Source organism: Candoia aspera, chromosome 7, assembly GCF_035149785.1.
Source record: "Candoia aspera isolate rCanAsp1 chromosome 7, rCanAsp1.hap2, whole genome shotgun sequence".
Lineage (NCBI taxonomy): Eukaryota > Metazoa > Chordata > Lepidosauria > Squamata > Boidae > Candoia > Candoia aspera.
The window spans coordinates 38,106,032-38,133,711 of NC_086159.1; the positions used below are offsets into that span (position 1 = coordinate 38,106,032).

The following is a 27,680-nucleotide window of genomic DNA, read 5'->3' on the forward strand; positions in this document are numbered from 1 at the left end:
ATCTGTGAGGGTTTTCCCACAGCCTTTCAGTTTAGCAGGATTTTCTGTCTAGTAGAGTAGAACAAAAAACATTAGAGACACAAGCTACCATCTCAGCATGATTCTTCACTCCAAGATAGGACAATATCTTCTACCTCCCATCCTCCTTACTTTCTATAGAGGCACTAGAGAGAGTGTATTGACCAGCTGTATTTCTGTGGTTTGGAGGCTGTAGTGCCTCAGATAAGAAGTCTGTGCAGAGGGTGGTGAGGGTAGCAGAGAGGATAATTGGGATTTCACTTCCTCCTGTTCGGGATATAGCATATACATGATGTCTGTCTAGAGCCCGAAATATTGTCAGTGATCCCTCCCACCCTCATTATGGCTTGCTGTCCCTGTTACCCTCTGATATATATTATATATTATAGTAATTATTTTTTGTGAGCCAATTGCAACGAAATTTCATTTTAACGTGAACCTAGTGGAATGACAATAAAAGTTTATTCTATTCTATTCTATTCTATTCTATTCTATTCTATTCTATTCTATTCTATTCTATTCTATTCTATTCTATTCTATTCTATTCTATTGTAAAGATGCATGGACTTCAACCCCCAGAATTCTAGGGTACTATGCTGGCTAGGGAATTCCGGGAGTTGCACTTCACACATCTTAAAGTTGCTGAGGTTGAGAAACACTGTTCTATGGTATCTAAAGTCATAAGGGGACTTTTTGGAGGCCTTGATTGGGACCTTATAGAGGCCTTAGCTTCAGTGTCCACAAAGAATGCTGCCACACAAAAGCTGCCAGCTTGGATGTCTAATTCCTTCATATTTGTGTCGTAAAGTGCTAGGATGCTAGCAGAAGTATTTACACTGTCCCCAAAACAGAAGAAATATATGCCTGTTCATATGAGCGGGATTTTCCATTCATGATAAAAAGTTATGGGAAATATCTACCTTCATAGCCAAAGACTCAACAAAAAAAGGTGGATCAGACTCATGAGACACATGAGAAGACCCAAAGAAAAAGAACAAGGTAACAAGATAAATTCAGAACAAGATAACGTAGAAAAACAAATAAGACTTTATTGCTGTAGTTTGTCCAGGAAAGCTAAGGTGTCACTAACAGAGGAAGTTCCATCACAATCTTGCCATTGCAATATTCAAAGGGGAACCAAGCAGGAAAACCAAAGCCATCCTTCAGCACATGCATACAGAAGGAAGAAGTGGGTAGCCCCAGGTGCAACCTCAGCAAGCTGAGATTTCATCACATGACACAGCCTCCACCCTTCACATACTTTGCATATCATAATGTTAAGCATCAAAGGGGTGGAGTACGTATTGTGACAAATCCCCCCCTTGCACAGCAGTCACAAAGCAGTGGTGCCTCTAGAGTTGATTTAACAGCTCCAACAAACTACAAATTCAGCTCCACATGTGTCTTTTAAAAAATATTCAGCAGAAGTCCAGTGTTCTCTCCCTTCCCTTCCCTTCCCTTCTCGGGAAACAAAGAGGCCAGGCACCATTCAGTTTTGCTCTGTAGGGCTTTGCTCTGCAGCACACTTCAAATGTGTTTACGTGGAGCAGGGGATGGTCCTGCTGCTAAGGCAGGGGGAAAAAGAGCAGAAGTGGGGAGTGTGCACTGGGGAGGTAAAAGAGTGCCAGGAAAGTAAACTGGAGTATAGAGAAAAAGCTTGGATTGGACACCCACTGTATGTGGAGTTCTCTAGAGAGCAGTTTGTCCATTTGATACAGGCAGTTCCACTGCCACAAAGATTACAGTATGGCTACTCATGCTAATGGGAGCTATTTCCAGAGCAATTTGATTTAGAAATATATTAGTTACTTTGTAGTTGTTATATGTAGCACAAAGCACTTAAAGATAGCATCAAAATTACTAGGATCCTCTGGGAGTTTGGGAAACATCTGTATCTTTCCTTAGGAAGCATGGAAGTCAATGTGTGCTTCTGCTTGTTAAAATCATTTTTCTTTTATGCTCCATTATGCTCTGAATGTGTTTAGTTGATAAGATGATTCATTTGCTCAAAGTCAAGGTGACATAACATAGAAAGCCTGGTTCATAAAATATGAATTCAACAATGTTAGTATTTTTATTTTCCTTCTAAGAGTAGAAAAAAAATTAATCATAAGCTATATGACAAGACTTATGATGAATCACTTATGCCAAGACATGTCAGCCAGATGAGACAGTCAAATTCAGATACTCAACCATAGCCTCAGATAAAGGAGACAACTTCTCAGAATGGCCAGGCAGCATGGACATGAGTAGCACAGGAGCAGGGGTATTATTATCCAAATAAACTTTGGAGTAGCTACATCCCCTTTGATGCAGGGCAAGCACTGCCATCAGGCAAAGTGAGGCAATATCTCAGAAGATTCTGGGAAGTGGCTAGAAGTTGCTGGAACTGTGTGCCATGTACCCTGCCCTATGCCTCCTCAAGCTCATTTGCAGTCTTTAGGGATGACGGAGGCCCTGTCCAAACTGCACCAAAAAGGAACTTTGTAGCCACATTTGTAAATGGAATGGGACATTCTTGTTCTTTGTCTCAGGCCACAGAATATCTCATGCTGCTGCTTGGTTGAAGCATAGAACATAAGTTCTCTGCTTACCATTTCTCTGAAAAGCACTTCCTTATAGTCACACCTGTTTTGATATGTATACATATACAAATTCATAAATACTACCACATACTAGAATGTAAGAGAGAAAGAGGGAGGGAGGGAGATCAACAGGAGGTTCTTAATCTTTGATTTCCAGAATTTTACTAGGTTAATGGGAGAGAAAAGGCATTATAACCACTAGTGTACAATTATCTGGACAAAGCAGTATATGTCTGCTGGATAATATTATTATACCAAGTAAAAATGCTGCAGCAATGTAGCAAATGCTCTGGGAACACAAGCAACTGGAATGTCTAGTATTAAACAAATTGATAACCATCTATCTATAGATATTGGTAAAACATTGGGAGTTTTATATTGCCTGATTCTATTAAATACCTGGGGATAATTCATTCTCAGAAAATAGCTTGCTTACTGTAAATGAATATTTTATGTTGTATCAGCTAGATAAAAGGGAAAATCGAGAGATGGGTAGTTTATAAGGAAGAATAAATGTGGTAAAAATGAATACGGCTGTAAGATTTAGAAAGAGAGAGGTGGAGAGAGATTGCCTGTGTTGGGTCCTCTTAAATACTTTAAACCAATTGATAAGCTAATTGTAATTTTTTTAATGGAAGGAATACATATGTAGCATTTCTGTTTTAAAGCTGTGCTTTTCATATAATATTGGTTGTTTTAATTTTCCTGGTTTAAAGTATACCATTGGGCATATTTGTTAACTTAAGTAGTGTATTGGAATGAAAATTATATTGAATATGTATCATTATGGTCCCAACTTCTGTCACTTCCTCTTGAAGCCCTGACAAGTACTTGGTTCCAATAATCCAGGAATCCCATGATTTTTCTATCTGTTAAGAGATTTCAAAATATTTGGGCTTTATGGGGAAAGAAATTAAAATTTGATCTTGATTTTCTTGAGATAAGTTTGCTTTGAAATAAACTTATTTAACAGTAGCAGGGGAAAAAGAAAACTTTTTTTGGAAAGGGTACAAGTGGTGAATCTGTACAAAGTTCCTCTTGGCCACAGCTAAGAGTTCCAGACTGCAAACCAGTTTCAAAGACAAGAGATGAAGTATCCCCAGGACTGAGTGGTCCAAATACTGACAGTCACTCAATCTTGTAGGATTGAACCTGAGTTGTTCCTTGACATCCAGATCTGCACACCTTCCAAACACTGGGTTATTAACAGCATCACCTGAGTATTCTCAAGTTGAGATGTACAAACTGGGTATCATCTGTGGGCTTGATCTCTTCCCTCTGTCAACATCAACTGGAACTGGCCATAGAGGAAGAAGGAGAACCACTGAAACACAGTGTTTCCCATTCCCAATCCCTGCAGCCAATTTAGAAGGGCACCATGATTGGCAATACTGAAAGCCATTGAGAGATCAAGGAGCACCAGGATATATTATCAACAAGCACTATCAATGAAGTCTTCATACTGTGTCCGAGTCTGAAACTGACTGAAACAGATTTAGATAATCCATTTCCTCCAGGATCTTCTGAAGCTGTTCCTCAACCATCTTCTCAAAAACCTCCTTCAAAAGGGAACTGTCATGAGCACTGATGGTGAGCAGGAGGTGGCCCCTATCCAGGGGGGAAAACACATGCATAGTAGCGAGGAATTGAGCAGTCATTCAAAGAGACACAGAACAGACCCGCCTTGACTTTTGGGGTTTATCTGTATAGATTTTCTCACGCTTCTTCAGTTTGTTAGGATTATCTGTCTAATGTAGCAGTAATAAAACTCTAGAGACTTATTCCTCATCTCAGCGTGGTTCCTGCTTGTTAGGAACATTGAACATTAGATGAAAATTTTTCAGAATCATGGGCCCAGTGACGGCCTCTTGAGGAGGCAACATACCACTGCTTCCTTTAGGTTGGAGGAATCACCTCCTCTCTCAAAGAAGCCAACACCAGAGCATAGACCCTCAACAACCCAAGGGGGGCATGGATCTAATAAACAGATGGTAATGATTTTAGTGTGAAGGACCTGTCTGCTTAATCAGGATTCACTGGCTCAAACTCATTCAAATTAAATCCATAGAATCATGCCCCAGGCATGTCCACTAAACCTGCCCAGTCAGAATCTAACTCCAACTGGATCTGAGTGACTTTATCTGCCAGATAGCTAAAATATTTTTCACAGCAGCTCTGTAGATGTTCCTGTGGCTTGGCCCTTCCCAGCAAGGAACAAGTCACCACAAACAGGGTTACCAGACAGTTATCAACAAATACATTTGTCAACCTTAGCATCATGATGTAATTCCAAATCAGATTCACTCTTCATCTTCCTCCAACAGCAATTCCTGCATCTCTTCCAGTGCTTCATCTCCCAAAGCTCCTGAGAAAATCAAGGGGCATCTGAGGATCAGTGCACAGGGAGATGCTGCATAGGAGTAATGTGTTCCAAGCCTCCACCACTAGCCATTCCAGCTGTGACTAAGGCCTCAACCAAAAAGCCCACAAGATCTTCAGGGAAAACCTCAAGGTCCCTTTGGAACCCAATGGCCCAGTAGGCCATTCTAAAAGGTCCTATCTCCCAGCCAGCCAAAAAGCAGTCAGAGAATGATATGACTGTGGCAAAGGGTTGATAATAATGTCCTCCACTACCAGATCATGTAGTAACAGCCCAGAGTCCCTCTTTTGAGGGAGATGGGTGGTAACAAAATTTATAATAAATAAATAAATAAACTGCCCTGAAACCAAAAAAAAAAAACCCAGATTGAAAGTGTGATCATGGAGATGTGTCAGGCCTTTGTTAACTTGGGACAGGTTCCTGATTGTTATGGTGGCCAAGAACTCCTGAGCTTCCTAGACTCAATGTTGCTTGGTGGAAAGTTAAAAGCCTCAAGGGTTAACAGCTTCAGGGTTTCCACAGCAAACTCAGAAACACAATCTAGCAGATCAGGTAGGGAGGATGCTGTGCTGGAGGGAGGGTGGCACAAAAGTAGCAATCCCAACTGTTCTGTAAATCCTACCTTCAGCCAGAGGGTCTCACATCTGGTTATCTGCAGCACAGAGGTTCTGAGAGCCATCAATGGCTTACAGATAACACTCCTGGGCTTTTGGCTGATGCCAAGCCCAAAGTTCCCCCTTCCAAGCCTATACAGGTCTCTGTTATATATGCTAAGTTAGTTGCCTCATCCATGATTAAATCAAGAATGAGGACACTTATTACAGACCAACCTGGCATTCAAAAACAATCAGAGCCCCAGTCCACCAATGTTGATTTGGGGGGGGGGGTGAATACTGAAGGCTGCTCCCTCCTTTCCTCTCTTTTCACTCTCTTAATTACTCTTTTAATATATTATTCATTGGCTTTTCAATTGCTCCAGTCAGCCTGCATCAATAAAGAGCTTAATTTAAAGAAAGAAAACAGAAGATTTCCTTCAAGGAAAAATAAAACCCATAAAAAACCATTTAGAGAGATTACTCCTAGTGCCAGATTTTGTTAGCTTGCAATGAATATATATATGAAATGTTAATATAAATTAATGTTTAATGAGTTTTTAAATAAATACAATTGGGTAGGAGAATACTATATATACTTCTCTGAGCTCCTGAAAGATAGCAAAGAATATGTAAAGAAATATATATTTTGAAAATAATACATAATATAATCCTAGGGCTGCAAGATCTGGCCTGCAAAAATCCAGTCAATCACTAGATGGCAGCAAAGAGTTAAGATCTTTCTGTATACCTTTACTGGTAACTATTGTTTGTGCAAAAACTATATGTGTTTTTGCAATCCAGATCCGTAGATCTAAGTACAAGGAATCAAAATATCTTATTTGTAAATACATGGAAAACCACAATTCTAAATATGGTTCTGTACGTATATATAAATGTTTAATACATTTAAAGAAGCTTGCAAGCTTTACTTTCCTAAAGGTGCTGATGTGGGGTCTCTGTTTGTCTGTCTCTTTTTTCTTTTCTTGATAGCTTGGCAATGGCAATATAACATGGGGCTCTTCAGAAGTTGATGATCTCTCTGTTATTGTAAAAACTAAGAAGAGTTTGGTGAAACTACCTGGAAGCATGTTATCTGAAGAGTAGAGCATGACAAATGGAGTTGAATTCCAAGGAGCAATTCTGAATCATAATTATCACCAGGTAAGACTTATTTTTTGACATTCCTTAAAGTTATTTTTAAACATTTATATTTTTAAACATTTATATTCTATATGTTGATCAAACTATCCCAAAATTAGTTTATAGCAGGCTTAAATAATTTTACTTTTCCTCAAGTACCACACTCCCTTGGAGAAATATTGTTAGAAGAAGATCAATGTCATTGGTGGATATGGCCAAGAGACACCTTCTGTCTTCCCCTTTCAAGGATATTATTGATGCCACTTCCCCCTTTTTTTCTCACACTCTCAATAATCTTGATCTTAAAAAAGGAGCAATAATAATGCTAAGATAATCACCATCGCAAGTTCTATCAAGCCAAGCCAGAAACTCAATATAATCTATAGCTCTGTAACAGAATAGCCCATCCATGTAAAAAAGGCGATCTGATCACCATAAAGTCTCATGTAAACAGTACCAAAAGCATACTGCAAATGCCAGTCGAAACCAAACATTCTTCACAGCTCTGCTGAAGTTTACTAACGATGAGGGACCACCTCTTCTCCATTACATCAGCCTGTCCCACCCGATCGTGCAGAGAGGGCATGCTGCGGACCCCGTCTCTAAGACAACGTCATTTGGCGGGGACCAGGAAGTTGGCCTTCTCTGCAGTAGCTCCTGCCCTGTGTAATATGCTGCCCCCAGAGGTGAGATTGGCCCCATCACTCCTGGCCTTTTGGAGGAGTCTGAAGACCTGGTTCTGCCACCTCGCTTGAGATGTAGAGGGGAATAGATTTACATGGGGATGGCTGCTATAGACCACTCCTCCCACACTTGGACTGTTTTAGATTCTTTAGCCACTTGGACTTTTTATTTTTTACTCTTATTTATATTATTTATTACTGTAATTTTATACTGTATATTTTATTTATTGTGTGATTGTTGTTTTAATTGATTATTATAAACCGCCCAGACTCCCCCGATGGGAAGAGATGGGTGGGGACAAATTGGAGAGATAAATAAATAAATAAATAAAATTATGCCAGGCTCATTTCCAAGGGGAAGGTATTCTACTGCATGGAGGGCATCACACAGGAGAATTGCCATGTCCCCTTGGAGTCCTATCCCTATATACTTGCACAGGTTGGGCAGACTCCTCTTCAAGGAGGATACAAGGCATCCAAGTTCCCTAAGGCATCCTCATTCCAAACCATATAATGCTTTGTAGATGAATCCTTTGAACCCTTGGAAACTTCTTGGCAATCAATACAGCCAGCAGAAAATCAGTGTTATGTTGTTATAGTAACCCCTTTGCTTATCTCTGTCTCCTCATGTTTGTGCACACATGTAAATACCAGACTTTTTGAATAGAGGAAAAGCTTATGAAGGACTCTGTTGGGTTGTGGTTTTCCTCTTGTGCACAAAGGACTGCATGTGTGCTATTGTGCTTGGGGTCAGTGGTTTCCATCTGCTACTGGGAGTAGATAGAGCTACTGAATATTACTCCAGCCACCTAAAATTGCTTGACAAAATTTAAAATATTTTTATTTTTGCAAGTTGTAGCTCCAGCAGCTATTCTTACCACATTCCTAACTAAAGACATTTATTGGAACTGTCATTAAAATCAGAGATTTAGGAGGAATTTCCAATATAACCAATTCCATCCTGAGTACACAAAACACATATGCCAGTGCCTTAAGGAAAATTAAGCAGTCATCAGGACTGATCCGTCTGAACATGTTAAAAATAGTTTGTTGTCTTCTATAGTTCCCTATCAGTCCTGCTTAGAGGCACGGGCTCTAGTGGCTCCTTGCCACACATCTAGGGAGCTAATCTAAGGAAGCAATTTTAGCCCCTCCCAACTCCACCCAAATGTACACAACCACACAGAGTCCTATATAGGGCAACACTATCCTTTCCTTTACCTCCCAGTTTGTATCTAACATGTGGTAACTGGGTTTGTCTATTTGTATCCTTGGCAAGAAGCTTTATTGTATCTTGCTATAATTTAATTGACAATAAGAAAGGAAAACATTTTATTTTTGTATTTAAAATACACTATGTTTATAAACCCAAATATCTAACAATACACTGTAACATTTTGGGCAGGGACCTATTTATTTAACTGTTTTCAGGGGGTAAATTATTAAAAATGAATTATGGATTCTCTTTGTCTGACACTTCTAATTTTGTACAAGATAAAATATTATCACTTTTTAAATTGATGCAACAGCTTTGTATAAACATTATACAACATGTTTGAGTATTAAAACAGTGAATTTTGTTACAAATACTATTAAGGTGATTAACTTCTCTATCTCTATTCTGCATGTTTTTTTAAGTGAAAAAGTAGAATAGAAACATACCTGGATTTATTTATGACAGTCTGAACTTGCATATTTTATCTGATTATTAAATCCTTAAATAGAATTAAAACCAATCTTGATTTTTATTTAAAGAGTAATTTTTATCTAAAAAGGGATTTTTATTTACAGGAAATAAAAATAATTTTTCCTGTTGTTTACTAATGTTATGCATTGGAGTTGGCCAAACCTAAATCATGAGACAGGCTGGATTATTTCATTTCCATGAAAATTTATTCATTTTTAATGTTCCTCCTACTATAAAGAGTGGTGACTTAGATAGATAGATAGATAGATAGTTAGATAGATAGATAGATAGATAGATAGATAGATAGATAGATAGATAGATATAATTATTTTTAATTAAATGTCCAGTCATATCATGCCCTTTTAGAATCAAGGATCTGCAACTCAAATCCACTCAGGGCTGATTTGCACAGGTTACTACTAGTTGAACACACAAGAACTCAGAAGCAAGAAGAGTGTAACAAAGTAACTCATCCAATTATGTTCAATTCAACACATGAAAAGAACTTTGAAGACAGCTGTATGCCCTTTTTAGTTTATGCTATCCTAAGAACTTAAGTATAGTGACAATGCCTTGTTCACAATAGGGGAAAGATCTGTTTTCCATGCAATATCCATTGCAACCAGTCTCAACCTCATTGCAATGGAAGAGAAGAACAAGGAAAAACATGCCAGGCGAGGGATGACCCATCTACATTGTATCTTTCCTCCACTAATTGGAATCTGTGCTGAGTGAATTACTCATACCAGATCACATTCTCGCACATTTCAGTATTGGGAACAAATTAGCATTTAGCATAAATGAATTCCACACATGTTCCACACATTCTAGCCCTTTTATGGATTCACAATAATTTCATCAGCTGAGTCACTGAGGCAACAGGGCCTTTCTCCATGTGTAGAGCAAGGATAGATTACCTTTTGCTACCTAGGGATCACACTTTCCACTTGAGGGGCAAGGATTTCAGGAAGGATAACGCAAAATGTGGCAAAAACGTATTATACCCATGGAGGAGAATCGAATCAAATTATCCATTCAGTCGTATCTGACCCTTGGCAATTCCATAAGCCAGCTCTCTCCATGATTTCCGATCTTGTACAGCTTCTTTCAGTTGCTTTATATTTTGGCTTGTGTCTGCTTGGATTACATCCAACCAGTGTGTTCTTTGGTGTTCTTGTCATCTTTTGCCGCTGACCGTTCCAAGCATAACATCTTTCTCCAACGATGTTGATCTCATGACATGACCCAAGTAACTAAGTCTAAGTAGTGTTATTTTTCCTTCTAGTGATATGACCAGTTTTATGTCCTTCAGCACTTCTTTATTTTTTATCTTTGCAGTCCAAGGGATGCACAAGAGCCTCCTCCAACACCATAGTTCAATCAAATCATGGAGGAGACCAGTATTTAAAATAGGGGGCATAGGATTATTCTTTGGCTTTTAAAGTTATTCTAAACCTATTTTATACATTCCCTGCTTCAGATTACTCTGTTTCTTACTTCAGATTGGTAGAAATGTTCAGATGTTCAGTTCTGGAAATTGTGGTCAGTGGGGACTTTGAGGGTTAAAAAAAAGAGTCAGTCACATGCAGTCTTGGGCCTTGGGTTACCAACCCATGGCTTAGATACATTCTATGTTTGGCAGAGTGATGTATCTACACTTGTGGTGACATCATGAGTTCTTGGCTTCCTCTTAACATCACTCAGCTCATCAAATATTTTAACTGGAGAATTCATCAAAATTCTCCAGTTAAAATTTTGATGAATTCTGGATGGAACCAGCAGAGGAATTGGCACCTGGGTCTGGCAATGGTTGGGAAGTATGGAAATCATTGAAAAGACTTCGCATGGGCATAACAAGATCCAGAGATACTCTGAACAAATGAGGCTATCTGGTGGCCTCTGCCCTTTGTGACTGTGGGGACATGCAGACAATACACTTGTCCTTTGTGCCCTGATCAATGCACATTTGAGGACCTCATGACAGCGTGGCAGAACACAATTAATGTTGCCAGTTTCTCGGCAAGATCTATTTAACTTTTATATATTTTAACTTTTATATATTTATTTTAAATTCTATGTTTTACAGTATGCCTTATTTTAATTGTGATGCTCCTGACATGAATAAATAAATAAACTGGAGAATGTATTTAAATTAAAGGCTAAATATAAAAAAACAGACAGACACACACACATACACACACACAACCAAGAGGGAATTTCAAATAATGCATAAGTTCTGTTTTTAACAATCATTGAGTTAATGATTGTTCTTAAATTTTTCTGGAGGAAACCAAACTATCTAATATCAGAATATCAACAGTGTGAAGATAGAAATTCCTATCTTCTGCAGATTCCAAGCAAATTCATCTGCCAGCAATAACCCAGACATAGCATCAGAGATGAAGTAGTAATATACTGTAAATCTGAGGTTTTCCCTTAGGAAAATGTTCAATGTTCATAGGTCAAAGGGTATATATTTGCAAAATGGGCTGTGAAAAATCTCAGTCAAATCTACCAGTTGGGATCTAGAAAAGGATCTAGGTTATATAATAATAGCATCATGACAAAATTGTTATCAGGGCACAGCAATTGGTGGCAGAGCAGTACATGGAACAGAAGGTATCTTTTACCTGACTAATATTTTTATATGCATAGACAATCGTACATTAACTATATCTGATGCAAACTATGGCAGTTCTTCTGAAAATATGTCAGGTGAACTATAGAAATATGGACAACCCTCTGATAATTACGGTTTCTAGTTTTTGTCTGGCTCAAATGTCCACTGCTGATGATTAGTTTTTAAATTTCTGTTCCTTTAGGTGCATGGCTGAGTGGCTGATGGAGTGGTTCTTATCTTTCTAAGACTTTTCTCCCTCTTAAACTCTGGAGAGGACTTTAGAAGTTTCCTGTGGAGGGAACATATTAGAAACATATCATTTTATATTTCAAGGAAAGGATTTGTAAAAGTACATCAACCTTTTGCATAGTTTACATTATACTCAGTTAAGCTGAGTCGTACTTTACCTTGTTTTCCAATTTGAATTCTTGCTCCTAAGTATTCTGCTTGCTGAATCCTGGTAAATTATTTGGCTACCTGGTTCCGGCTTCTACATATCACAGTTGCTTTAGTATGAAATTAATATTAATAATTAGTAAATTAGTATTAAAGCAGGTGCTTTAGTGTTTATGATTGTAATAGTATGCACTGTTGCATACTAATTGTATGCAGCCCTGGGGGTGGTTGGTGGCTTGAATATGCTGTCTCCATCTTTTTAATTTTCTTTATTTTTTTGTAAAAAAATTATTTCTCTTTTTTACTTGTAAGCAGCCTAGTGTCACTAATAGTGAGATGGATGGTGTATAAATTTAATACATAAATAGTCTTATTATAAGGCTTCAGCAGCCTCTCCCAACTGGTTTCTCTAAATGTTCTAAGATTGTACCCGTCAAGCTATAATGTTTGGGCACTCCAGAAAAATTGGTGCCAATATACCAGGAGCATACTAGGTTGGAAAAAGCCGTGCTCAGCTATTGCATTGCCCCCAACTAATTCTGCCATTCTGTTTATTTGGTGAATTTGTGTCATTTTTAGAATCATTATTGCATATTAGGTTAAAATATCAGTATATATCAAAGTATTTTTTTAAAGAGCCATCAAAGCCAAAAAGCTTGGAACTGCTGATTAATAAAAAGACAGAACAATATCCCTTGCATGGTTATAGACAAAGTGGGTACTCCTCGTACTTTTTAGAACAAAGAACTAATTAAACAGATTTAGCACTCAGTATTCAGTGCAAATGATCTTTTAAAATTTACTTCCTCTAACTAGAACAGACCCTCCATAGAACAGAGATTATTTTGCATATTTCAAAGGCTGTAATTAAAATGCCAGAACCATATGGAACATATGGCTTAGGCAGCAACACTTAGGTGCTTAGTGTGAGATGCATTTGTCTTTCTAATGCTGCAGCTATATTATCTGAAATGTTCTGAACCAAATTAATAAAATCAGACTTTCAATAAAGATGGATATTTCACTCCTGGAACTCTTATTTGTAACACTCTATTATCCTCAGAGGAGAGAAAAGGATGCCTTTTCCCTTCATGCGTTAATGGTTTGCAAATTTAAAAAATAGACGAAAATCCTTCGTATCATGACAGGCTAGCCATTTGGGTCAATAAGACCAACTTTATGAAATTAGGCTACTATTTAGTTTCTGTCTAACTGTGACTACTCATGTCCCAGTTATATAATTTCTTTGGGATTTGTCAGATTCACTAATTTAAAATGCAAGTAGCCTTGTGGGGCATTGAATGCCATGAATAAGACTTCTCAGTATTCTCAGACTTCTCTTTCCCTAAAAGAAAAATACAAATACTTATCTTGCAAACAACAAAAAGTGTAGTACAATTACAATTATTTCACATTAACACTTCTATAGATTTCCATGTTCCATCAGATCACAACCTATCTTTTCATATGCTTGCTCCCTTTTCTTTACTTTTTAATAGCTTCTGCTTTCACTAAGGAATAGGGTTAGCATATTTGGGCTGCAGAGATCTGGATGGCCTCTAGACAGCAGTGGAAGAGGCAAAGAGTTAGAGTGTTTATAAACCTTCACTGCTATCTAGTGGTTGTCCAGATTTCTACAGCCCAGATATAATATAAATGGAACTTTAAACTTTGGTTTACTGAATGGCGATTCTGAAGGGTTACCTTATCTGGGCTGTAAATACCCAGATGACCTAAAAATGGCAGCAAAGAGATACCAAAACTCTCTTTCTTGCCATCTAATGGTTGTCCAGATTTTTGCAGCCCAGAATTAGCTTTATCTTGTCTATGCAGGCAGAGAAGAGAGAGAGACACACAGAGAGAAACCCATTTCCTCTACTCTAAATGAACTGGCATCTTATGATAAAAAGCAGCAGCTTGGGCTCAAACCAGAAATTTTTGTTGCTCATTCAAGTATCCTGCAGGGAAAAGGAGGAGAGACAGGCCTCAGGATAGCCAAGGGAAATGGGGGTTGTCACCATGGTGTGTGTCAATTGGTGAGAGAGAGAGAGAAAGAAGAGGGACAAGTAATAGAGATAAGGAGGGAATTATGGAAGGGAAGCAATGGAACATTCTGGGATACACCTTGGCAGGGTAAGCATAATGGGAGGGAGGGAAATTATAATATGGGTTTCAAGGTTTTGATTGGATAGACAGAGGAATGGGCCTATCACCTTTTCTACTGGAGGTTATGCATTCAGTAGAAACCAGAGAATTCCCAAATCTTCCTTCAAAGCTCTTGTGATCTAAAAAGGACACTTGTCAGCCCCACCTGGTAGACCAGAACAGAAAATCAACTCCATGGAAAGGCTAAAACTACTTTTATAGAAATTGGTTATAATAACAGAATCTTGCAAGTTTGATTGTGCTGTACCTCTTCTTCCTTCTTATAGTTCAGTGAATTAGGGAGGCATCTGCCTGAGCTGCTTCCAACTGTTATCTTGTTCTAGACTTAAAAATGCTTCAGCCTCTTTTGCCTTGCTAATGGTTCCTGCTTATCTCCATCAAGGTTATCAACACCTAAAATACCTGATTCTTTTGTTTGCTCTGTCATATGTACCTCCACATGCAACATTTGCACCAATTCTAAATTGGTTCAGTGAACCAAACTTACAATGCCACCTTATTGGGCAGATAAGCCAACTTATTTCTGGCTTAGCTGCAATGCAAGAAGAACCTCTGTGAAGACAGTTTTCAAGTATAAACATTTTAGCTCAGCACTCCATAGTTAACTGTGGTGAGGTCAGCATGAAAGTGTTCCATGGAGTATATGGGGAAATCAAATCAAATCCTGATTACAGTCATAAACCAGCATATGTATGGGGAAAAATATGAAAATATGGAAGGGACCATAGTATATTGAATCCCACAGTCTCCTATATGGACATCCAAAAAGGAATAGAGGCATATTCACCTCACCTTCTCTTTGATGGGACCTGATTCCCATTCTCTGCAAGTTTTGCAATAGCTCTTGCTCGCAGTGTGTGCCTGCAGGATCTTGCACATCTAGCCCTTCCCAGAATTATTTGGCAATATACTTTTCTTTCTTGCAGCACCCTTGTTCCAGGATAGGCATGTGTGTTCTTTGCAGACATCCTGCCCTGCCAGTATATGCAGACTGTCTCCAGGCTCTTTTTCCTGAGTGTTATGTAAAGACCACAAGGAGATTGGAGCCCTTTCCTGTAGGGATGCCTGGGGGAGGCAAAGTGCTTGCTGTGCCCAGTGGCCTGACAGACTAGATATGCTATGGAAACATCTTTGTCTATCTGCAAGTTTTGATTCAAGGGGTCTTAGAGCATGTCATAATAAGTTGATAGACTGCTATCATATGTGGGCAGAATATAACTCTTACCACCAGCACCAATACAAAATTTGTGGGCTATAGTGGCATTTTTACAGACACAATAGGCACATCTATTTCCAGACTTTTCTATTTGAATTTTCTGGTTTGATATGTTTCTCACCCTGGCTTGTGGGATGTGATGGCTATTGCACTGAACTAACTAACAGCAGCTTATTTCTCCCCATGTCTCATGTGAGAAGAGTGCTGCTTTGGCTGGACCATTTTCCTATTAATCATGTGTAATTCATCATAGCATTTTGTCATTTTAAATACTTTACAACAGTACATGTGGAGACGGCAGAGGCAGTTCATATTTAGGAGGTATACATATGTCATATGTTCCTCCTATCTATTGGCATAGCAACTGTGTCATTCATAAAGTGACACAAACTCTTTGATTGATTCACAGAGAAAGATATTATAAATCTTAAGAAAGAGTGGGAGAGAGTGAGCACAATGTCTGACCTTTTAGAAAAGCCTGTCCATTTTTAAACAGTCCACCCCTTCCTCTATGGAATCCAACTTTCCTAAAACATGATCTGAACAAACTTACATTGTGCTTTTCCTGTTTGTGCCTTGACAGCAAAGGTGCCTTAAATACTTGGTATGGGGTAATGGTATGTATATGTGATTCATTTGTCCAATGTCAAGATAACATGTCAAAGTTGAAAAGGATCGATATAATTTGTGAAGGAAAACTCTAGAAAGTAGCACCTCAAGTAAAGCTATGGTTTATTACAAAGGCTTAAATCATACAACCTCAGACTGCACTCTCAATCAAACTTACCTGGAATCAAACCCAATTAAGCTCTTGTACAACATCAGGTTGCATACAGAGTGGATAAAATCTGAATGGTTAATTAATTTAGTAATCTTTTACTGTAAAACAATGCTGACAGCTGGATATAAATGAAATACACCACAGTGTTGCCAGCTATACAATAAAAGAAAATCAAAATGGTTTAAATGCACTCTATGGTTAAACTGTAAATGAACAGTAATTTTAAGTTCAAGGATTGGATTATTTTTCTGTTGAGCAACAGTTGGTATTTACCATCTTAAACAACACACAGGATCAATCTAAATCCCTGTACAGGTAGAAGGAAAGCTTCTGTGTATCTGGTAATGTTTGCTAAAGACTAACTTAGTCATTATATCTAATATCTAATAAATGAATGTATATGTATATGTATATGTATTAACTTGGCAGCTACCTGTAGCTACTTTGCTTTGATACTAAATATGATAACTTTATCCAAATGATAGCAGAGTACCTAGCAAGCAGAGGTGCAACTGTAATCTTTAAAATATGCACATTTAGAACAGCTGAATAATAATAGCAATATACTTTGTTTTGGGGGTGACATTCCTATTAGTGCTGCTTCTGGAGGATTGTGAGTCTTCCACCAATGTTGATGTATACAGTTGGTGGAATATTATTTGAAATCAAATTATTTTAAAACTAAATCTGGCTATCATGGAATGGAATGGAAAGAATAGAATAGAATAGAATAGAATAGAATAGAAAAATATTATAAAATCTGTGGACATATTTACATGCTTTAGTTACTGGAAGACATGTTCATATGGTTGTTTTTTTGTCTAGTGTTAAATATGTTTATTTGACACTGCCCCATTGGGTTAAATCTCCAATAAGCAGGTTTAGGGCTGATTACTACTACAATGCATCCCAAATGTTGATTTATTTACAATAAAAACCATAAAGGACAAAACTCTGCCATATAAATTAGAATCAGTTGGAGTTGATTCCTGAAAATACCATGGATAGCCAAGAAAATGAACAAATGGATCATCGAACAAATCAACCCAGAGTTCTTTCTCAAGGCACAATTGACCAGGCTGAAATTATCCTACATCAGACATACTATGTGAAGACCTAGCCCTCTGGAGAAGGCTCTAAAGTGGAAGGAAAGGGAAGAGGATGACAAGCAGCAAGGCAGATGGACTCAATTACAGCAATATTTGCACCATTGGAAGATCTGAAAGACCATGTTAGGACTTCCAGGAGAGGTATGGTGAACTGAAGACATTTCTGTGAAAGTGAGCCGACAACTTCTCTCCAAAAGATGTTAATGAAGGAATGACATGTGGAAGAGTGTGGAACAAATTTTATCTGACAAGACAGAGAGAGTACTGAAAGTGGAACTACAAATGACAGGCCAAGAGAATGATTTGGAAAGGGCTGGTTTATTGGATATACAAAAGAAACTGACTGAAGTTTTAAAAATTAAAAGGGAAATACAAATAATAAACCAGGAGAATGACCTGGAAAATGTTTTCTCATTTATTATTTGGATCTACAAAAGAGGCTTGTTAAAGCCTTAAAGAAATCTGTGCGATGGGATAAAGAAGAATTGAAGAGAAGTCAAATCCTATGACAATATTTGATTGAATTAAAGATTAAGACTGTCAGAAGTAAAAGGAAGGAAGATAAAGTTGGCTTATTTGATCAAGGTTAAAATAAGACTTTTTTTGCAAAGTTCTGGCAACCCTTTATGGACTTTTTGCTGACATTAGGATTGAAAAGTTGATGTTCTATGGATTTGCTAATAGATAAGGGATGGGATATGGGATGAAGAGATATCTGTTTGTAACCTTATAGGAGATGAAGAGTTATTGAATTTATTTATACCTGTTGTAATGAAGATATGAAGTCACTTCTTTTTATATTTATATTTATATTTATATTTATTTTCTTTTTCTTTTTCTTTTTCTTTATTATATTATATTATATTTTCTTTTTCTTCTTTTTTTCTGCATTTTCTTCTTTTTTATTCTCTTCTCTTTCTCTAACTTTAGTTTGTATTAGTTTTTACTATTGTAATCAAGATTATTAATAAAAAAAGTATATTAAAAATAGTAAGACCTGAAAGTCCATGTTAGGAATAGATTGTTATGGAGAAAATCTGTCTATGCAGTCGCTAGAAGTCGAAAATGACTTAATGACACATAATCAGTTAAAAAATATCCATCTTTTCAGTTCTGACTGCTAAAGACTAGGAAGGAAGGCAGGCAGGCAGGCAGGCAGGCAGATCAAACTTGATTATTTGTAAATATGCTATTGAAGTAAGTCAGAACTGGAAGTACTAATTATTTGTGGGATTATGTCTTAATATTTTATAATGTGCAATACATAAATAATGTATAATGAAGGAAGAAGGAAGTCTGGAGGGTTACAGAAAACTGTTTTATTCTGAAACATCTATAGTTCCTGAAGACATAGACTATAATGTCACAGTGTAGGCATTTCCGTGAAAGCATGTCACTTTGAATATAATACAGCACATGCCCAGGAAAAAGGCATCAGATGCTGTGCAATCTCACCTGCATTTAAAAGCAGCCCAAAAAGATCAGTTATCCTATCATACTTCCAGGATTTGTTCATCGATTCTTCAAAGAAAAAAGAATTCCATCTTGTAAAGCACTCATAGTCATTCTCTAGGTGACTTATAGTCCTCTTATTGGAGTAAATTCAATCTGTATTAGTTTTAATGTTCAGCTGCAGATACTTTCAAAGCATACAAACTTCTATTTGGAAATTAGTTTTATTCTAAGCAGTGTCCAAACTGTGTTCTAAAAGAAAAATATTGCATTTATGTAAGTGAAGCAGACATTTTCTACTTGCAGCTTGCAATGAAATAGGTATTAAGAGTAGATTCATGAATAAGACAATAGTTATTAGCTATGTTGGATATATAAATGTGACACTAAATATCAATAGTTGAACAGCACTATAAGAGTTCTTGAGAAAGTGGCATTTTAAATAGATTCAGCATGACTCGTCTGAATTCATATGTTAGCACAGGCATTATTCTAACATGTTCAACAAAAGACAATTTATTTTCCATCCTAGATTTATATATTGGTATTCCAAATGGATCTGAGGTGACTACAGTGATAAGCCCCATCATTTCACAAGTCTTATCTATTCAAAATCTGTTCAGATTATATGAGTTTCATATAATCAGCTATATTCTTCGCAGTTTAGTGCAGCTTCATTTGAAGCACATGGATGTCCCCAAAAGAAACATTAGACAAAAGTCTTTTTATGCATGTTTGTAGACCTGACCTTATCTTTATTAATAAAAAGCCAAAATGACATATATACTACTGTATATATTTCATTATCTTGAAAAATACCTGTCTACTATATTTGTAAATTGTATTGAAGTGTTTGCCTTCTTTTTGTCTTTTGCCCCATCATATTTTGGAATACTGCTAGAGTTGTGTTTATGTCTGTTAATATATTAAACACTAATTTTTATGAACCTTGATGTACTTTATCACATTGCAATGGTTTAGCTTTTGTCCTTTTCTGGTGAAAAGAAAACAGATTATGGTCATTTTAATAATCCAAAATTCAAAGGAATATAATTCAAAAGCCCTTGTACCTATTTTTATGAAAGTTCTTAGCATTTATACATTTCTATGGGATTTGTCAGGCTTTACGCCTTCATAAAGTTCTAGGTTTCCTGCAAAATTCATCCCAGTCATCATGGTTTTGCTTACCCATGCCAGATAATGAGAGGATAGAGCTACAGTTGTCCCTTGTAGGAATCAGTTTGAAAACACTGGTTCAAGTGACTAGAGCTTGCTGGCTCTAGTCCAATTCTGGAAGTCCGCAGATTGTAAACTTGCTAAGGTTGAGAAGCGCTGGACTAGAGTATAGGCCTTCTCAAGACATCCCTGTTCAATTAGGAGAAGCAGGGATCTGTACAGAAAGGAAAACTGAAAGCAGAGCCATCACACTTAGCCTGGTGCCTCTTACACATATTTTATAGCATATTTGGGCTAATGATTGATTCAGGTTTCTGGCAACAGTAAAGCTTTCTTCCAATGAAAAGCAAAAAGATATTTGGGTCTATTTCATTGGCATATCTGGAGGTGTCATGAACACTGATGGTGAGCAGGAGGGGGCTCCTATCCAGGGGGGGAAATGCATGAGTAGTACTGAGGAGTTAAGCAGCCATTCAAAGAGACACAGAACAGACCTGCCTTGACTTTTGGGGTTTATCTGTCTGGGTTTTCCCACGCTTCTTCAGTTTGTTAGGATTTTCTGTCTTATGTAGCAGTAATAAACACTAGAGACCTATTCTTTGTCTCAGCGTGATTCCTGACTGTTAGGACAGGAGGAAAGAAGTAGATGACACTTTCAGAGAAATGGTATGGAAAAAGCCATTGACACATCAATGATCGTATAATATATGCAGAAGATTCTGATTTCAGACCTTCATATTAGGTAGGACCTAATCTGATTCAGTAGCATTTTTCAGCTGTTACTCTAAAAGCACATGGAACAGATGTTTGACTTTTCATGCCTGCTAGCTCAATCACTATGCCCTTTCACCATAATATATCAATGTGCATATATACTCTACATTAATGCAACCTATATATGACAGTAGCAACCTTGAACAGGCAAGATTCCAAAATACATGTTTCTTTATTATGCAGCATGGATATGGGGGGAATAATCATATTCTGTACACTAAGCACATTCTGAATAAGGTGGAGGTAATGGCCATATCTACCCTTACCACTTAAACTACTTTTGTCCTGCGTATATCAGCTCAAGAAAATCCTGTCTGGACTGAGACACTTCGGCAACAGCTTGAAAAATATTCCATCTCGACTGCAACATACCATGTCCTCCCACCTCCCCTGCCCCAATGCCCTCCCACATTTCTGTTCCATGAAGGCAATTGCCAATTGCTTTTGTTCCTGTGGAAGGGTCTTGCTGAACAGCTATACTTTTACATGTATGTATACAGTACTCTCTCTCTCTCTCTGTCTCTCTCTCTCTGTGTGTATTTGGGGAGAGAGAGAAAGAGACAAAGTGAAAATTATACACATACATGGTTAACATAACACAAGTATATGCAGGATAGCAAACAGGGATTTAAAAATCCCCTTCTTTCCACCCTATTCCACTGCAACAGGTTCTACACCTCACTCTTTCTCAACAGAGCTGAAATAGAGAAGTTTGCCAGTTTAAAACCACGGGCATAAAACCTTTTTAATTACCGTTTTTCTTTCCTACATAGGTTTTTTTTTTTTTATGTCTCCTTTTCCAGCCATCTGAGATAGAAACGTTTCATCCCCTGCTCCCAGATAGCCCATTTTTTTAAAAATAAATCCCCATAGAGAAAACTAGATACTGAGGAAAAGAAAAATAATATATATATTAAGTCTCAGGTTTTGAACCACCAGCCTTCTCTATGCTAAGCAAAGAAAATAACCATGGGGTTGTTCTTGTGGGGTGGTGATTGTATTCAGCTCTGCTGCTAAGGAGAGATAGAATCTCTCAGAGTGCACTGTAGGCATGGGCTCAGTTGAAGGGGCAGTCACTTCTCTGAAAATTAGCCAATGAACTGTTGAGGTTCGCCTGCAATAGACTGAAGTGCTGTATCCCAAATAATAGGAAGAAATATACTTAGGAAGTGAAACAGAAAAATGTATGCTAAGTTTGCTTTGAAGGTGAATGCAGGGAAAATAGAGGGCAATGTCATAGTTCTGCCCTCCAAAATAGTTTATTTATTTTATTTTCTATCCTGCCTTTATTATTTTTATAAATAACTCAAGGTGGCGAACATACCTAATACTCCTTCCTCCTCCTCTTTTCCCCACAACCACCACCCTGTGAGGTGAGTTGGGCTGAGAGAGACTGACTGGCCCAAGGTCACCCACGAGGCTTTCATGCCTAAGGCAGGACTAGAACTCACAGATTCCTGGTTTCTAGCCCAGGTGACCTAACCAGCAATGTTGTAAATGTAGTAAAAGCACAAATTTCACAGTGGGAGAGGAGTAAAAGTAATTGCCAGAAATAGACTTGATTGTAATACTATTGGATCTTTCATTTGAGCTACAGCTACAAGAGGCTAACTTGTTTTATTCAGGACATGAGACCTGCATATATTTTACAAAGGTTAGAAACACACAGGAACAATTTTGACTTTTAATACTCAGAGTAGCAGGTCCTCTTGTTCTTTTCAGGATTACTAACAGCACTGCTGCTATTAAATATCATACCTTTATCTCTCTCTTCCCAGTATGCTGAAGAATATTCAAAACCAGGAGTATCAGCACCTAGATTCTACCAAAAGAAGTTGTTGAATATCTTCCAGATATCTCTAAGCTAATGCTTGAGAATAAATAGTTGTTACCTGATGGAATAAACTCATAATGTTGGGCAAAAAAGTCTATTCTTAGAATCTAAACAGCAAAACCTGAGTGAAAGATTAGAAGATCTAACAATCCAAGCCAATTACTTAATAATTCTTTTGCAAAGAAATGTTAGGCTGAACACTAGTTATATGAATATTGGCAATCAATTCCGTGTCTACATTTTTACACTAAGTTCCATATATCCAACCAATTTTAGTTTCTTCTGGCCTTTTTGACAAATATGGATATAAACTGATAGAGCTAAAGTATCATTTATAGCCTAGTTGTTACATGACTCACCAATGAAAACTGATCCCCCAAATGCTAATTTACTTCCTTTCTCTTTCTCATTCTTTGAGACTAATACAGAAAGCTGAAAGAATAAGCTGAAAAGCTTCCCTTACATGGAAGCTACATACTGTGAAATTTTGTCATCCCGCCTCTCCCCACTCATTTTTCATGAGCAATTTCCATTCTGTTGTGTTCTCTCACAGATGGTGTTCTGGAGATATGAAAGAAAACTAAGACTATTTTTCAATCTGTCACAAAACTATCTGTAGGAATGAGTGTAGACTGTTGGCTTATAGACACAAAGTGCTCTAAGGAGTACTGTCAGTAAGGAATGCTTTTATCCTTGGTTTCTAAATTAGCTGAAATATAGGGACTATAAATAAGGAGGCAGCTCAATTTTACATATTTTCCTCTTCTATCTGCTGGAAGCCTGTGCATTATATAAGTTTTGTTTAGCAATTCTAACTGTATAGGAGCTTAATGTTGACTGACTGGTCATTCCTTGCTTATCTTCTTTCACTTTGATCATCAGTTCTTCCATTTTCTTTAACTCCTTTGCTATTATATGCCCAAGTAGGATCATACCTGGTTAATATTTGGAGGGGGGACTACTAAGTACTAAGATTTTAAGATTGGGAAGCTAGAAAAGATCTCAAGAAGCCAATGACAAATCAATTCTGTATTGTTTTGAAGAAAACAGCCTGGGTGTCATGAAGTCGGTACTAGTCAAGCTCAACTTGAGTTTTATTTTTGCGCTGTATTATTTTGATGTATACCTCAACTTTCTCATTGGGGTACTTGAGGTTACTAATTTAAGAAAAAGTATTAGCGCTTAAAAGTTATTAAAAACAGTTAAAATTATTATTACTTACAATTGAAAAAGTTGGTTGGAAGAGTGTCCTCATTTGTTTCCTTAAAGTGGAGAGTGGGAGCAAATTAGAAATCCCAGAGAAGGTCATTCCATAATTTGGGATGACATAGGAGAAAGACCTCTTCCATATGCTCAACTGACATGCTTTTGAAATTACAGGCATCTTTAAGAGTATCTTTCTTGCCAACCTGAATCCTGGGCAACTTTATACCAAGAGAAGTGTTCTTTTAGATATTAAATCTGTATAATAAGAATGATAAAGCAAAGCATCCTGCTCTTCTAGGAAATGGGGCTTTCATTTAATATCTGGAGGCTTTTTTATTCATTATTTTATATTGTATTAATAAGAAATCATTAGGATTTATTCAGGAGTATATTATGATTTCCTACTTTTATAAGCTTAATTGAATCAGATAGTGGCAGCAGAACCATATCCATTTTTTTTTTTTATTTTCTATCCCGCCTTTATTATTTTTATAAATAACTCAAGGTGGTGAACATACCTAATACTCTTTCCTCCTATTTTCCCCACAGCAACCACCCTGTGAGGTGAGTTGGGCTGAGAGAGAGTGACTGGCCCAGGGTCACCCAGCCGGCTTTCATGCCCAAGGTGGGACATATTTTATTTATTTATTTATTAAAAACCAATTTATTCCTTCATTTTATTTATTTATTAATGATATACTATTATTAAATTTATTTATTTATTTCCTAAACATTTGATAAATCATTAATTACCCTTGTGGCCTAAATGTTGCTCGTTGAAATGTTTCTGAAGAAAATAAGGATCAGTGTATATATTTGATTATAGTTATGTCCACTTTTCAGAGAGGTCCTTTTAGAAAACAGCTGAGTTTTAAATTATTTATTTATTTGTTTATTTTCATTTGTATACCACGTGCCACCCACCAACAAACAGGACAATCAAATCAACAAAGACAGACAGTGTTCCTGAACAACTCTCAATGGTTAAGCTGGCTGGCACAACTGAATTGATAACAGGAATAAATACAATTGCTTAGTCCCTGGCCTGCTAAATTTAAGTGAAGTTGGTGGTGTTGGTGGTGTTGCTCCTGTTGCATGGACAATTATGAAGATGAGAAAGAAAAACAGAAATGAATAGGACCCAGTTTTCAAGAATTCTGTTTACTCACAGCCCATATGGTGTGGAATAAACACTGTGGGCTTTCTATACTAGAACGGTGCAGTTTGTAACCTTCTTTCCTAACTCTTGATTGCAGCCTTTGTATAAGCATGAAGACTGTATGCTGTTTATATTTCCATATAACACACCAAGAGAACTCCAAAAACATTTCAATTATCGCTTCCAATGAAAAGCACTAGGCATGAGTTTTTTTATAATCTAAGCTTCTGGGTTCATGTCACTTCTGACTGTGTGTGTGTGTGTGCGCACATGCATGTGTGTATAATCCTAGCAAGTACCCAGAACTAGGCTTTGAAGATCCACAGCCTACTGCTGTTCTCTAGATTTCTGTGGGTAATTCCATGCAATGGCTCCTGAAAAGTACATGGCTCCAACGAAATACTTTCAAGAGTAAATTACATGCCATCTGAGTCACTCTGCTGACGAATGCCTATACCATGGTGAAATATCAAATGTTCTTAATGCAGCAGATGGCTTTAAAAAATTCTGTCATACAAAATATCACTTTGCTTGTAGCCTTTCCTTTAACATGCATTTTAGCATCCTATGCATATAGGTGGTTTTCTAAAATGAATTTAATGGCTTTAAAATGTCAGAGAACATTTTTCTTTCCAAGCCTGACTTTCTCAACAAATATATCCTTAAAGTTTACATGGCATTTTTTAAAAAGAAAAATCTATATGCTGATCAGCTTATTTTTACAGTGTTGAGAGGAAATGTACCTTTCAGCCTGCTTCTCCCATCCAGGTTTAATAATATCACTAATATAATTTTTCAAAAGGCACATGTTAAACAGGAATGCTGGAGGGGATTCAGGGTAGGGAACAGCTCATGTGAACTCCTTGTTACTGTGGGTGTGTATGAGTGAGTGGGGGGGTAGTCTTGTTTTTAAAAGAGGACTTTAATAATTATTTTCAAGCATCAGCTTTCTTTCCCCCCTTCAAAGTGACATTGTTTGGTATGCCCAAACTTTCAGACTCATCACCTAGATTCTGTGGCAGCCCCTGTTTCCCCCCCTCTGTGCCTTTATTTGTTAACAAATCAGCAGCTTCTTGATATCTTATTTACACAATAATATAGCTGTATACCTATACCTACATTATCTATAATGTGACGGATATAAATGATACTTAGTTTATATTCAATTTTAAAGCAAGTTAACTCCCCAGTCCAAAGCACATACAGAAATGGAATCCATTCACATAAGCAGGACTTATCATATTAGTATCTTTACCAGCAGTAATACAGTAATGTATGATAACCCTTAATCTCTTCCAGGGACCTTTACATGTCAATATAGTGTCCTATCCTGATACTGAGGTAGAAACTGGAGCTGCCAGGAATAGATAGAATGAGCAGGTATACAACTTGATTGATCTCTGGTCAGTTAATAATCTGTTCCTGTAGACTAAGCTCAAAACTCAATTAAATCCCTTGACAGTAAAATTACCCAGAGGCTATAGGAGTATGTAATAACAAAGGCACCAAACAGGTATCCTTGTATAGATTTAAATTTAAGAACTGTTTTTACCAGAACTGTGTGACAGCTAAAAAATATTTCTTACATCCCAGAAAAACTTTCAAAGCCAACCCACAGTCTACCCTCACCTCCTACTCAACCTAAGAACTGCTAAAAATGAAAAGACATTATGAATTTCTATAAAAAAAGAGAGGCTTTCTGACAGCAATTAATACTGTTGGTTAGGGCCAAGGAGTCAGCCCTATTACTTCTGAGTGGCCAGGTCCAAACTCTCCCATAGACACTTGGCAAGAGACTCCCGCATAGGCACTCAACACTCCCCCTCTTTATTACTGTTTAACAGTTCAGATGAGGCCAAGATATCTACACACATATTTGAGGGCTATTTTGACTTCTGACAGTAGAAAATTGTCAAAGCCTCTCACGATGATTACATCCCAGCTGAACCGATTAAGGCAGTGAATTGGGGTGCTAAGCTTGGCTTTAATTTTTACCAATATCAATAAAACTGCCCTCATTCCCAGTGACCAAAGATCAGCAGTTATCATCTATATATTTAAACAAGTCAGGAAACACACGCAAAGTATAGTTTCTGGAATTATTTCCATCCCCTTAATAACAGTCAGCTGGGGAATTCTGGGAGTTGAAGTTGACCTATCTTAAAGTTGCCAAGGCGGAGAAACGCTGCTCATAGGAATGCATGGGGAATTTTTTCTGGAATGTTTTTCTCAGATCTATCCTATTGTTTAACACAATCTTTCTTCTGGTGGCTTCCCCCTCTCCCCCCCCCCCATTTTCAGTCCTGTTGTGTTTGGGTTTTTAAAGAGTTATTCTGCTGATGGACAGAATCCCAAGCCCTTTTATGTAAGTTCTTTCCAGCATTTCATTTGGTAGAAAGACTAACAAGAAAGGGACTAATTCAGAGCCTGACTTTGGGAATTCTTTCCAAACTCTTTATCAGCCATGGCCATAGGAGGCATATGTATTTTCTTCTGTGTAAGAAAGATCTATGTTTTGTTGTGGGGGGGGGGACGTTCTCCCCAAGTGTTTTGCCACAGCGAAGTGTGGGCAGTGGGTTCATGGATCTGAAGGCAACAAACACACAAACAAGGTAAAAGTTGAAAGGATTTATTGAACGAAACAAGCACAAGAATAACAGCTTTCAATTTCAAAATTTAACAGATAACAAGAAATGGCAACA

The 27,680-nt window shown here is 37.4% G+C and overlaps 1 long non-coding RNA gene across 1 annotated transcript; it reads left to right on the forward strand.

The window, feature by feature from the left end:
* Positions 1–863: 863 nt before the first annotated feature.
* Positions 864–26,359, forward strand: LOC134501255 (uncharacterized). The gene is made up of 3 exons (XR_010068330.1): positions 864–1,017; positions 6,570–6,740; positions 26,278–26,359. It is a non-coding gene; the product is annotated as an uncharacterized LOC134501255 (long non-coding RNA).
* The last annotated feature ends 1,321 nt before the right edge of the window (positions 26,360–27,680 follow it).